The sequence below is a fragment of the Myotis lucifugus genome, unplaced genomic scaffold (assembly GCF_000147115.1).
Source record: "Myotis lucifugus unplaced genomic scaffold, Myoluc2.0 scaffold_0, whole genome shotgun sequence".
NCBI classification, from domain to species: domain Eukaryota; kingdom Metazoa; phylum Chordata; class Mammalia; order Chiroptera; family Vespertilionidae; genus Myotis; species Myotis lucifugus.
The window spans coordinates 46,672,825-46,679,728 of NW_005871048.1; the positions used below are offsets into that span (position 1 = coordinate 46,672,825).

Sequence of the window (6,904 nt, forward strand, 5' to 3'; positions counted from 1 at the left end):
TTAGTGGTACATTCATAAACAATAATCTTGTTTTTCTATCATGACTCGAGTGTCATTCTTTTTATAACACAACTGAAGATTTAATAATTTATTTTATATATATATCACCCAGAGCTTAAAGGGGGTGGGCAAGCTAGTGTTTGATTTATAAAAGGTCTTTGTGTGTGGAAGCTATGTGGATCATAAAGGTAAAACACAGCACTCAAGATCTAGTAGTGAACACAGGGCATGTGTATAACAACTGTAAACAAAGTTTAGAAACTTCCAGGATGCAATACATGGTAGCCCAGACTGAGTGCGGTGGACTAAATGAAGGAAAACAGGCAATGTCGCTGAGCCCACGCTGGTCCTCCTGGCAAGCTCAGCCAGAGGCAGTGAGCCTCACTGGCCTGGGCAGTGGTGTGGTGTGTGCCCCCACAGACCTCCCCTATGACCCGGCCAAAGGGTTCAGCTGGGTTGTCCCACCCGCTTCCTCGCTGACAATGGGTGAGCTGCTTCCCCTCCTGCTGGCATGGGCTCAAACCCTATGACCCAAAACTGCCTCTCTACCTCAGCAACTTCCCTTCCAGAGGCCAAATATAACCATCCCTTTCCCAACTCACAAAAATTCCAGTCAGACACTGTGCGCAGTGACAGTCGGCCAAAGAGCATCTCACCAGCCCAGCCCACAGCCAAAAATAACTGGGTTAGTATGGGCTGGAGAGCCTTTTTTTTTCCAGTGTTGGGACTTTGTTTGGAGTTATTTTTGTTTTGGTTTTGTCATTTGGAAGTAAACAGAGTAACTGAAGAAGTCGCTATATCAACATCCCACATCAGGCTCATGGATTCAGCTCCAGCTTGCGGGGGGCGGGGGCGGGTGTCATGACTACAAAAGTATTCATCTTTTAAATCTCTCCAGTCACCTATACAAAGGGAGAGTTTAGCAAGTGCATCTCGTCCCCATTCTATCCAGCAATGCCTCCTGCCCGGCCATGGTCACACTGAGGCCCACCACCAGGCTGCATTTTCTCCTCAGCCCAGCTGGAGTGGATGGAGTAACTAGAAGAAGCTCATCTGTGGGGATGAGTGGGGTCCCTTCCATGTTTATGCCCATGATGCATCTGGGCAGCAGACAGACCCTGGGCCCCAGAGCTGTCAGTTCAGTGCCCTCCACAAGTACTAAAATGACTTAAATTATTCATTTCCTTTTTTTAAGTACAGTGTTCAACAACAACCAAGCCCACTTTTGATCTACTTCCTGACACACACAGCTCATGTCAACCAGGTTCTTTTGCTGGCCAATTGACACATCTTGTTAAATCTTCCCTAGCATGTGATGCTAAATTGCAGCCTGCTAAAGAGATCCAGACTGGGAGAGGGGATTGTCTTCTCCATGCCCTATTTCCAAATGCAATGAATAATAAGCAATCGTGCAAAACTATAACCTTCAATTGTTGGAACATCTTTGTACTTTTGTTTTTCCAAGGCAGAATGTTTTCTGGCATTATGTTTCTATCTGGAGAAAAAAAATACTCCCTCAATTTCTCCTTGTGCATGCCTATCACACAGGCACATCTCATTTCTTGTCATATTGTATGCTGTCCCAGGACCAATAAATAATTTATGCATTTAATGCATTTGTCAGCTCTTGTGTTTGTGTCTATGTACATATACACATCCTATGTGCTAGTGTCAAAGATGTCTTTCTTTCCTTTTCATTGAATTTATTGGAATGACTAGTTAATAATATTATATAAGTTTCAGGTGTACAATTCCATAATACATCATCTGTATATTGTATTGTGTTCACCACCCCAAGTCAAAGATGTCTTCTATATTAATGAAAAGCAAGCAACCTCTTGGATGATTCTCCACCATGAAATTAACTTTGCATCTTATCCATCAAACAAGTGGAAAGGGATAATAGGTCCCTGTTCTTTACATAAAACTAAGCACTAGTTGACACCAGAAAAGGAGTCATATTAAGCATTTCACATTACATATTTCCTAAAATTGCTCCCCTTCCTTTATTCTTTTCCTAAGGAAGGTCTTTATTGCTTCAGGGCCACTTAGGTTGTAGAGGGAATATGGTTCCTACATTTCAACTTGTTCTATTTAGATTGCCTTTCCTTGGACTACTTATCGTGCTTGTCATCAAGAACTGCCTCTGAGCACCTGGCAGTGCCAAGTGAGGTACCAGGTGTGTGTGTTGGCAGTCCTCACCTCCACTGCTGTCCACAGGCTCCAACTTGGATTTAACCATGGTCATCATTCACGCCCTCGTGGCAGCAGCATCTTGAGGTGCTACCAGCATGATGAGAAGCAACAAGACGAGGATGAGCACCAGGGCAGCAGCTGCTGTGAGGTAAAGTCAGGTGACTGCACCTGCCTCATATTTGTCTTTCTGTTCCTGCTCCCTCTCTCCACCCATTTTCCTCCTTTGGAAGGCTTTTTTGTTTCATGGATGCCACGAAAGAATTCCCAGATTAATTCAATCTTAAAGGAAGGGATCTCAAAACACCTAGCTCCTTTGAAAGATGAGGAAAGGAAAGCCCTGAGGGGGTAAGTTTCTTGGCCAAGCTCACCAAGTGGTTGTTGAGAGAGCAATGACTGGAATCAAGTAATTAAACCCACTTTCCAATACTCTTTCCTCTATATCAGTGGGTTTTCAACAACTGTTAGCACAATCCATAGCATGAAACAAATTTTATACCATGACCCACAATGTCTACACATATATGCAACTAGCACGAAAGTCTCACAATACAATACTTGTCTTTACTGTATGTGATATACCCTCTGATATTTTCTATTGCAGTATATTCATTTAAAAATATTCTGGAAATTGCTTGCCAGCATGTGCACTAAAATTGGAACAATACAGAGAAAATTAACACGGCCTCTACACAAGGACAACATGCACATTTTCCCCATATTTTTTGTATATTTACCAAATGTTCCTTTTCTTTCCAGGGATAATATTTATAGGTATGCAGTCAAATAATTTGCATTTTTTCTAATTAGATACATCGACTGAATGTCTACGAATGTAGGAGTTGAATTAGATAAGGGGGTGGGGGAGTCCCTTCCAGCTCTAACCTGCCATGTGCCTAATCAGGAATGATCTTAATGTCTGATATGTCTTTAATTCTGAAATGCAGAATGGCTTAGTAGAGAGAACGCTGGGTCTAGCCCTGGCTCTGCAATCTTCGAAGTGTGTAGCTTTGGGTGAGTTTTCTCTGGGTTCTGTTATCTCATCTGCAAGATCAAGCTGTTGCTAATTGACAGAGTTCTGAGAATTGAACGAAATGATGCAAATGAATGCAATAAAAAGCTCTATACACAAGACTTGTCCTGGAACAGCAATGGTCTTAAATTCTCACATTTCAGAGAAATATGGTGTCTCAAGATGTTTCTGGATTCTCATCAAAACACCTGCATAATGTATTATGAATAAATTTGGTATAATAAAGGAAAACTATACCCTGGAACTGACTCATTTTTAAATGTTTTGCAGGTGTTTGGAGAGGAGGGGCTGACCCTAAATCTTGAAGATGTTCAGCCTCAAAAAGTAGAGGTCATTGAGACCAAAGATGACTCTATGCTCTTGAAAGAGAAAGGTTATGAGTCACAAATTGAAAACCCTATTTAAGAAAGGCTGCTATTAGTGAGGATGAAGCAGAAGAATTGAATGAACATATGGTTAAACATTCATATGCAAGAGCCATGCAGAAGCTGGTGGGACAACCGAGGCAGAGAGAATGAAAAGGAGTCCAAGATGCACTCAACAGGCTCCAATTTCTTTTGAAGAAGGCATCTTTCTAGGTGGTTAGGATTGGTTTCAGTGTGTTCTAGCTTTGGACTCACAAAATCCAACTCATAAAAATGAAAAAAAATTGACACAGAAATTATTTTTGAAAATATTCAAAATGTCTGCAATGACCTTGCCAAGAATGACAGTGAGAAGGATCCTTGACCACAGAGAACATCAGGCAAAGCCACTCAGGGGTTGGTTGAGGTTTGTGGTGAGGGTGGAAAGGGCATCACTGGCACCAGGAAGGAGGGAAGGAGGCTGCTTCATTGCTGCTGCCACTGGGTGAAACGGAGCAGAAGTTGTCACAAGGATCCTGAAGAGGAGGAGGACGCTGGCAGAGGGGGTGGAGGTGGCATTTCTAACTCCTAAAATAGTGCATTATCACTATTAATGAACTGCTACAGGAAGCTCAGCGCTGTGTTTCTCACCAATAACCTTAGAAACCACTTGGGGAAAAAAAAAGACTAAAGAAAAAGTTATGGGTATGTGTTATAGGTTTTAAGTGACAAGATACACAATGGTTTATGGCTGTCACTGTACATGCCCACAGATAACATATTTTGTGTTTTTGAATAAAAATATCTGTATGTTCCTTTAAAATATTTCCAGCTATGCTTACAAAGTTTATTCCACTACCCACCAAAAATACCATGTTGGAGGACAGCCCACCCCAAGTGCGGAAGGGCAAGCCTTGAGCACAGGCCGTATTCCCTCTCCTCCCACATGCCCACCTCCAGCCTGCTCTCATCTCCTCTGACACCCACTCTCACTGTACCCTCATCCCAGAGCCTTTTCAGTGCCCTCTGGAGCCTCTGTTCCACAGCGAGTAACCCCCCCTCAACTTTAGCCGGGGGGTGGGGAGGGGTCCCTTCTCTCCCTGTTTCCTTTGAGCCTCTCTTCACCCTCATCCAGGCAATGCCCATCCTTCCCATCCATCCACTCCTCCCAAACCCCCCGGGCCTGAAGAGAGAAGATCTGTGTCCTCCTTACCTTTCAAAGATACCATACTCTTCTACTTTCATGTGAATGCCTCTCTCTCTTCCTATGCCACCTGCTTGCCCACCACCACCCCAGGACCTCCCACTGGCATCTTGGTTGCTTACCATCTTAGTTCTATCCTAGAGCTTGTCATCAACTCACACACTTTCATATCCATGTGGACAACACATCCAGTGCACTGGCCCTCACTCCCCTCCATCCCCTCCAGTCTCCCGTCACAAGTTTGACTTTGGAATCACCTAGCTTTGTCTCACCTGAGCTATTCGCCCTGCTCTCTGGTCACTTCCTCCTCTCCTGAGACCTTGTTCTCGTAAATACACTAAACCCGACTTTTAATCACCTTGAGCCCTTTCATCTCCCATTCTTTCCATTTCTCCAAGCTTCCTCGTGATTTTGTTTCTGTCCCTTTCAACCTAGACCCTAGACCCCAGAACTTCAACTACTCCTTGACAATATTCTAAACCAATGGTCTATAAGTTTATTTCATAGTGCACAGCCAACAATGAAAAAAAGAGAAATAACTGAGCACATACCTCTGACATTTATTCATTCATTCGTTCATTGCATAAATTTTACTCCTGGGCTGACATTTTCATTTTAAAACATACCACAAAAATGTACTAGCAATAGTATGAATAACAAGATCTTAAAAGTAAGAGCTTCCGTATTCTCTGCCCATCCCCAGTGGACCATCTTACCCAGCCCCTGGAAGTATGCAGACCACAGATTGGGAACCATGGCCCTCAGCCTCGTCACTCTCTTTTCCCTCTGTCACATTCACCCTGCGAACTCAACCCTGAATTCTTCTACCTACCTGGAGCCCATCTAGCCTTGAGAGTCCTCTTCTCTCCCAGGTGGCTGCATGATGCTGGGGGACCAGCTGGATCCCAGGTAACCTTTCCGGACTTACCCTTTCTCCTGAGGACAATGTCTCTGATAGCCTCAAGGGGCAAAGTCAAGTGGACAGGCAAGAAAATTTCCTTCATCTTCGTATCACCAGCATCCAGCATAGTGCTAGGCACTTGCCTGTGACCCATGAGTGTTTATTACATTGAATTGTATATACACATGGCATCTCGATCGCTCTAGCTGCATGGTTGTAAAGGCATGAAGAGCACATAGAGAAAGCCCAGTGGGTCAAGAGTTCCAGCTGGGCCAGGGCTTAGTTCTGAGGCCATGTGAGAATCACCTGCTCTCCCATCACCTGTCTGCCCACTGTGACCCAAACAATCAGCTGGACCTTCAGAAGCCAGACACTCCACAGAGGACCCCAGTTCCAATGAGATCATGTGTGTCTGAGGCAGCTTAATTAAAGCCATTTCACACCTTGACTGTTCTAGGGGGTTGCTATGGAGGCAGGAAACAGGGCCACTCCAGACAATCTACTCTTTACCCAACTGCTGGAAGCAGCCCACGGTCAGGGCACCTCCTAACCCTCTCACTGATGTCTGCATCCTGAGCGACCAGAGGGAAGAGACAGGCAGGAGAGTGAGCAGCCTGGGGTTAGGCCCTGTTGCCTGGGTAAGCACGTAAGAGGGTGGCCCAACTTTCTTCTCAGGCCAGGAAGGAATCTTTTGTCTCTGCACCTGGCCTGCCCCTGCTCACCACCTGGAGGTGCATCCCCAGGTAAGCAGAGTCTGCAGGACACATGGCAGCTACAGCACTTTCTCGGGGGAAAAGATGATTTGGGCACAATTGCCTTGCCTCCTGACAGTTCTTTCGTCTTCTCTTCCTCTCCTTCCTGGTAGAGTATTTCATAACCAGTGCTCCATGGCTAACTCCCGACATCAGACTCACTTATGGGTTTATTAAAAATGCAAATTCCTGGGCCTCAGGCAGATTAAATAAGAAATTCTGGAACTGGAGCCAGGACCTGCACTTAAACATTGTTTTCTCCGTTAGAGTTTGAGAACCACTGAAAACCAGTTACTTCTCTTCTGCCCTTCCATGTATCCTTGATCCTCAGCCCCCTCCACCTCTCCCTCTGCCCCTCCACTCCTCAGCATCACAGTGAAGCCAGCAGGGACCCACATGGAGAGACCAGAGCAGGAGTAAGGCCCACTGGGCTTTCACCTCCCTGCGCTGACCTCCCCCTCCTTGCAACCTATTGTG

General features: G+C 45.0%; 1 pseudogene; it reads left to right on the forward strand.

Annotated features, from left to right (window-relative positions):
* Positions 1–2,824: 2,824 nt before the first annotated feature.
* LOC111825699 lies at positions 2,825–2,919 on the forward strand (annotated as a pseudogene).
* The last annotated feature ends 3,985 nt before the right edge of the window (positions 2,920–6,904 follow it).